We start from the raw sequence: 7,854 nt of genomic DNA, 5'->3' as shown, positions 1-7,854 counted from the left end.
TGATACTTCAACACATCTTGAAACCAACTAGATTAATTCTTCTGAGTGAAGTAATGGGTAATCATTGCGGCCTGAATGTTTGTGTCCCTCCAGATTCATCTACTGAAGCTCTAACCCCCAGTGTGGCTATGTTTGGAGATGAGGCTTCTCAGGAAGTGATTAAGGTGAAATGAAATCATAAGGGTGAGACTCCACTCCCATAAGGTTGATGTTTTTATGGGAAGAGGCACCAAAGAACGCTCTCTCCCCCCCTCAGTATCTCTGTCTCAGCACAGAGGAAAGGCCATGTGAGGACATAGCGAGAAGATGGCTGTCTACAAGCCAGGAGAGGCCTCCCCAGAAACCAACCATGCTGCCCCCAGCCTCAGACTTCCAGCCTCCAGATCTGTGAGAAGATAAATTCTGCTGTGCACGCCACCCACTCTCCTGCCCTTTGTCTTGGCGGCTGAGAAGATGAATGGTTAGTGACCTAATGTGAGAGCCTCCGCACAAAGAAGACCCGGCGCTTTCCCTGTTGACTGCTGCAGTGAGAACAGCGAAAGACTGACTGAGACTTGGCCTCTGGTGTGTGGAAATAAGATCAATTAAAATAGATGAAAAAAGGACAGGACATAAGGTTTAACTGAGCTTTTTTTGAACTTAAGTACTTAAAATGAGTTGTGGATCTTCTGGAAAAAAAAAAATCAAATTCTTGAACCTCAAGCCCAGAGATTCTAATATTGTCAACTGGGGCGGGGTCTCTGTGCTTTATTTTTTATGTTAAGAAAGCATCCCATGTAATTCTCATGATTAATTGGGTTTTGGAACCACTAATTTAAGTGTTACAGTGGTGTATTTTTTTGTTTGTTTCTTTGTTTAAACTACTTTTTAAAGAAAGATGCTGTTTATTTTGTACTCTTTTAAAAATGAGTGTAGCAACATAACATACCATGGCCAACTAAGTCTCCATTGAGTCATCTCCTCATAATTAAAAAGAAATTTAATGAAATTTGTGCTCATATTATGTCTTTATCACCTCATTGATTTTAAATTCTCTTTTTCGGAAACTTGCCTCAAAATATGACTCATTTTTTTTTTTTTTTAAATCCAGCTTCAAAACAAAACATTTTAGTTGTGTTTCTTTTCCAGGGTAAGGTTTGATTGCTTTAGATAATTCAATAATGATAATAATAATAATAATAATAATAATAAAGGAGTCATCCATCCCCCCACAGGACTATTTCAGAAAAACAGACCCTGGCTTCATTTTTAATTTTTTGAGCTAGTTTTTATTCTATTTTTAAAGAAAATTTTCTTTGTCTTTTATTCCTTTCCCATCTTCTAACGACCTTCAACTGTTTTTAGCAACTCTCTAATTTTTTTGTGATCTCATTTTTATCATTTGGAATTTGACCAAAGTTATTAAAAATGACCAGCTACTTCCTGGAAAATGCTGCTGTGCCTTTGTGTTAGGTAGAGATTGTTCTGGTTTAGTATCATGGATTTCTGCATTTCTTCCAAAATTTACCATCGTATATGTCTTAGTTTGACTGAGAATCAGCTAATATCGACTCTTTAAACTCTAAAAACCTGAGGGGCTGATACTACCTGTTGTATTAAATCACATGCAATTGTTGTTTTAAGGCATAACAACAACAATCAGATATTGACAATTTCATATAATCCAGCCTAATATATGTGGTGGCTGAAGAAACTGAATCTCTGACAGATTTAATGATTTTGCTCAAAGTTACCTAAATGTAAAAGACAGAATTAGTTTTCATGTGCCTTTTCCCCTAAAAATCATAGTTGTTTCTCTTTAAAATAAAATATTTACCAACACCTGCAACCTGAAAAGAATTAGATTTTAAATTGTGTTATTTAATGTGTACTGCAAATGCAGACAATTTTCATTCAGAGAGCATAGGTGTTGCATTTGTATTATTTTAACATCAAACAGCTATTCTGTATTGCTCTCTATATATGTACATGTTTATGTGTGAATATACCTTTTTTAACTATTATCATTTATAGAACTGAACATTACCCTATAAAGAATTTTTAGATGGAATTGCGTTGTGAGTTCTACTGAAAAAACCTAATATATAAAGCATAAAGGAATTGTTATTTTATTTATGTGATAACTGTTATGTCTAAGAGGTACTATAAATGATCAGACCAAAGGGGAATTACTCATTGTAACAGGATCTAAGTCCTGGGAGCTTGTTCTAATAAGATCACAAATAATAAAAAAACATTACTGTAGCCTTGGAAGAAGGTCTATACCAGAGAGAAGCTCCTGAACTCATAAGTGTTGAGGTAGATTTATTGATTTAATAGCCCAGGTCTTATTACTGCCCTGTAATCATATTCCCTCCCATGTACTTTGCCACAGCAAACAGGTGGCCACTCCTCTTCTTGACTCCTTCTTCATGGAATTGGTTTTGGCCAATAGAATGAAGTGGAAGAGATGCGCCAGCTCCCAACACAGGGCTCACAAGTCCTTGCACATTTCTACCTGTGCTCCAGAAATGTGGTTCTCAACAGGAGGCAATTTTGCCCCCAGAGAATTTGGCAATATCTGGAAACATTCCGAGCTGTCACGACTTGGAGGATTCTACTGGCATATAGTCAATAGAGGCCAGGGATATTGCTGACCATCCTCTAATGAACGTGACAGTTCCCACTACACCCAGTGTGGTGGGTCCACTATTATATAAAATAGTGACTTTACATGTGTGGAATGTCAAGTTGGCATTATTGTCAGAGGATGCTCATTACCAGCTTAGGAGGTGAGTGCCCCTCCCCACTCTGGAGGACTTTGTTACTCAGATATTTGTTCTACTGCCTTGAAGTCTGGTGGTGGCATTGTCCCTTTCATACTGAGTATACAAGGTTTCAGTATGATGCCAACTGATTTGGTATGTGGGGACTTGTGCGTGTCAGGCAACTTCCTGACTAGAATAAAAGGTCGGAATAAAATCCAAGGGAAGTGTATTACCTGCCTCACAGTACTGAATATGTTTACCAGCTGAAATAATTACTGTTAGGATTAGAAGGTCCCTTAAGTCTCCCTCTTCATTCATTCTTTATGATGGAAAGTATAACTTCTGAAGGCTAATATTGCTTTGTTTTTCCTGAATCTCCAAAGACAGATTTTTCAAAAGATATATTTAAAATGTTTAATTGTATTATCACACACACACACACACACACACACACACACACACACACACGTGCGTGCTTTTGTATTTGGATTTAATATTACATTTTTTTTTTTTTAAATTGAGGTGACTTTTATATAAGATGGCAATATGAACACATACGAATCCCTACATCTGTCTCCACATTCTACTTACGAGGACCAGAAAGTCATCTAAAAACGATACCATGTTTTTATGCAATTAATAAGATGGAAGGAAATTAGAAGACTCCAAAGTCTGAAAAGAGGTAAACAATCCTCATTACTGATACTAGGAGTAAAGAGAGACCCCACCAACCTTGCTGTTCCATCTGTACATTTCTATAAAAATAGAATAGAAAATTGATATACAATTAAATCCTAACAAAACAAAGTCATTGGATTAAAAAAACTTTAATATTTTTTATAGAATGAGGAGGTTTTATCTGTAAAAATTAGCTGTCAAAATCTACCCCTCCTGGTTTTGGTAGCATTTTGGTGGGTCTTTAGTGGGAAGATTTTTAGCACATGAAGACTAGTATTGCAGAAGAGTTGAGTAATGCCCATAGAGAAACACTACAAAAAATTATTCTTAAAAAAGAAAATAGTTTTTATTGATTTTTTAAAATTTATTTTTTATTGATTAATTTTTGTTACAGATGATTCTCCTTTTTTTTCCCTACTGATTCCCCCCCTCCCCCGCCCCTTCCCCAGATTGTTGTCCATGTCCACTGTTCATGCATACATGGGTATAAGTTCTGTGGTTCATCCCTCCCCCACCTCCCCACTCCTTAGGGGATTGTCAGTCTGTACCCCGCTTCCACGTCTCTGGGACTACCCCATTCCTCAAACTGTTATGTTCATTATATTCCACAAATAAGTGAGATCATATGAAATTTGTCTTTCTCTGTTTGGCTTGTTTCACTTAGGATGATACTTTCCAGGTCCCTCCATGTAGTCTCAAAGGATAAGAGATCTTTCTTTCTTACCGCTGCGTAGTACTCCATTGTGTATATGTACCACAGCTTTTTGATCCATTCGTCTACTGATGGGCACTTGGGCTGTTTCCAGATCTTAGCGATTGTAAATAGTGTTGCTACAAAGATGGGGGTACATATATTCTTTCTTATTGGTGTTTTATGCTTCTTAGGGTATATTCCTAGAAGTGGGATCAATGGGTCAAATGGAAGATCAATTTTTAATTTTTTGAGGTTACACCATATTGTTTTCCATAGTGGTTGCACAAGTCTGCATTCCCACCAGCAGTGTACTAGAGTGCCCTTTTCTCCACACCCTCGCCAACACTTGTTGTTTGATGATTTGTTGATGGTGGCCATTCTGACAGGTGTGAGGTGATACCTCATTGTTGTTTTGATTTGCATCTCTCTGATGATTAGTGATGATGAGCATTTCTTCATATGTTTCTTAGCCATTTGTATGTCCTGTTTGGAGAGATGTCTATTTAGTTCCTCTGCCCATTTTTTAATTGGATTCTTTGTCTTCCTTTTGTGGAGTTGTATGAGCACTCTATATGTATTGGAAATTAACCCCTTATCTGATATATCATTGGCAATTATGCTCTCCCATACAGTGGGTAGCCTTTCCGTTTTGATGATTGTATCTTTCGCTGTGCAGAAGCTTTTGAGTTTGATGTAGTCCCATGTGTTCATTTTCTTCTTTGTTTCTATTGCCTTAGGTGATGTGTCAGTAAAAATTCTCCTGCGTAAGATGTCTGAGATTTTGTTGCCCACAGTCTCCTCTAGGATTTTTATGGATTCATGAGTTACATTTAAGTCTTTTATCCATTTTGAGTTTATTTTGGTGTAGGGTATAAGTTGATGGTCTAGTTTCATTTTTTGGCAAGTAGCTGTCCAATTTTCCCAGCAGCATTTATTAAAGAGGCTGTCCTTACTCCACTGTATGCTCTTGCCACCTTTGTCAAATATTAATTGAGCAAATTGCCTTGGGTCCATTTCTGGGTTCTCTATTCTGTTCCACTGGTCTATATTCCTATTCTTGTGCCGTTACCAGGCTGTTTTGATTATGGTGGCTTTGTAGTATAACCTGAAATCTGGTATTGTGATCTCTCAAACTTTGTTCTTCCTTTTCAAGATTGCTGTGGCTATTCGAGGCCTTTTTTGGTTCCATATGAACTTCTGAAGTAATTGTTCTAATTCTGTGAAGTATGCCGTTGGTATTTTGATGAGGATTGCGTTGAATCTATATATTGCTTTGGGTAATATGGACATTTTAATGATGTTAATTCTCCCAATCCATGAACAGGGTATGTGCTTCCACTTTTTTATATCTTGCTCTATTTCTTTTTTCAAAGACCTGTAGTTTTCTGTGAATAGGTCCTTTATTTCTTTGGTTAAGTTTATTCCTAGGTATCTTAATTTTTTTGCCGCAATGGTAAATGGAATTGTTTGCTTAGTTTCTATTTCTGTGAGTTCATCATTGGTGTATAAGAATGCCATCGATTTCTTGACATTAATTTTGTATCCTGCTACTTTGCCAAATTCATTTATTAAGTCTAGTAAGCTTTTGGTGGAGTCTTTGGGGTTTTCTATGTACAGTATCATATCATCTGCAAATAATGACAATTTCACTTCCTCCTTTCCAATTTGGATCCCTTTTATTTTTTCTTCCTGTCTGATTGCTGTGGCTAAGACTTCCAGTACTATGTTAAATAGGAGTGGCGAAAGTGGGCATCCTTGCCTTGTTCCTGTTCTTAAGGGAAATGCTTTTAGTTTTTGCCCATTGAGTATGATGTTGGCTGTAGGTCTTTCATATATGGCTTTTATTATGTCTAGATATGATCCCTCTATTCCCACACTGCTGAGCGTTTTTATCAGAAATGGATCTGGATTTTGTCGAAGGCTTTTTCAGCATCTATTGATATTATCATGTGGTTTTTATTCTTCAATTTATTTATGTGGTGTATCACATTTATGGATTTGCGAATATTGTACCAGCCTTGCATCCCTGGGATGAATCCCACTTGGTCATGGTGGATAATTTTTCTGGTGTATTGCTGGATTCGATTTGCTAGTATTTTGTTCAGGATTTTGGCATCTATGTTCATCAGGGATATTGGCCTGTAGTTTTCTTTCTTTGTTGTGTCTTTTTCTGGTTTTGGAATTAGAATTATGCTGGCTTCATAAAACGAGTTTGAAGTCTTCCTTCTTCTTGACTTTTTTGAAATAGTTTGAGGAGAATGGGTATTAGTTCTTCTTTGAATGTTCGGTAAAACTCCCCCGTGAAGCCATCCGGGCCTGGGCTTTTGTTTGCTGGAAGAGTCTTGATTACATCTTCAGTTTCTTCTGTTGTTATTGGTCTGATCAAGTTTTCAATCTCTTCCTGATCCAGTTTTGGGAGACTATGTGTTTGTAGAAATTTGTCCATTTCGCTTAGATTTTCGAATTTGTTGCCGTATAATTGTTCATAGTAGTTGTTAACGATCTTTTGTATTTCTGTGGTGTCAGTTGTTATCTCTCCTCTTTCATTTCTGATTTTATGTATTTGGGTTCTCTCTCTTTGTTTCTTGGTGAGTCTAGCTAAGGGTCCATCAATCTTGTTTATCTTTCGAAAAACCAGGTCTTTGTTTTATTGATCCTCTGAATTGTGTTTTTGGTCTCTATGTCATTTATTTCTGCTCTGATCCTTACTATTTCCTTTCTTCTACTTGCTCTGGGGTTTTCTTTTTGTTTACTCTCTAGTTCTTTAAGTTGTGAGGTTAGGTAGTCTATTAGAGATTTTTCTTCTTTTTTGAGGTAGGCCTGTAGTGCTATGAACTTCCCTCTCAGAACTGCTTTTGCTGCATCCCATAGATTTTGTATTGTTGTGTCCTCATTTTCATTGGTTTCCAGGAAGTTTTTAATTTCTTCCTTGATCTCCTCGGTGACCCATTCATTGTTTAATAACATTCTATTTAGCTTCCATGTGTTAAAATGTCTTTGTATGTTCTTCTTGCAATTGATTTCTAGTTTCATACCATTGTGGTCTGAGAAGATGCTTGTTATAATTTCAATCTTCTTGAACTTGTAGAGACTTAGTTTGTGCCCTAACATGTGGTCTATCTTTGAGAATGTTCCATGTGCACTTGAGAAGAATGTGAATTCTGTAGTTTTGGGGTGTAGTTCTCTGTAGATATCTATTAAATCCATTTGGTCTAGTGCTTCATTTAGAGTCTCTGTTTCCTTGCTAATTTTTTGTCTAGAGGATCTATCCAGTGATGTGGGCGGGGTGTTGAAGTCCCCTGCTATGATTGTATTGCTATTGATTTCTCCTTTGAAGTCCTCCAATAGTTTTTAAATATATTTTGGTGCTCCTATATTGGGTGCATATATGTTTGTCAAGGTTATATCTTCCTGTTGGATAGATCCTTTCAATATTATGTAGTGGCCTTCTTTGTCTCTAGTTATGGCCTTCAATCTAAAGTCTATTTTATCAGATATAAGTATTGCTACCCCAGCTTTTTTTTCTTTTCCATTTGCTTGAAAGATTTTTTTCCATCCCTTTACTTTCAATCTATGTGAGTCTTTTGTTGTGAGGTGGGTCTCTTGTAAACAGCATATAGATGAGTCATGCTTTCTTATCCAATCAGCTACTCTGTGTCTTTTTATGGGAGCATTCAGTCCATTTACATTTAAGGTGGTTATTGATATGTACTTATTTATTGCCATTTTTGTTTA

Source organism: Molossus molossus, unplaced genomic scaffold (assembly GCF_014108415.1).
Source record: "Molossus molossus isolate mMolMol1 unplaced genomic scaffold, mMolMol1.p scaffold_m16_p_16, whole genome shotgun sequence".
NCBI lineage: Eukaryota > Metazoa > Chordata > Mammalia > Chiroptera > Molossidae > Molossus > Molossus molossus.
Note: the sequence above shows the minus strand (reverse complement) of the source record.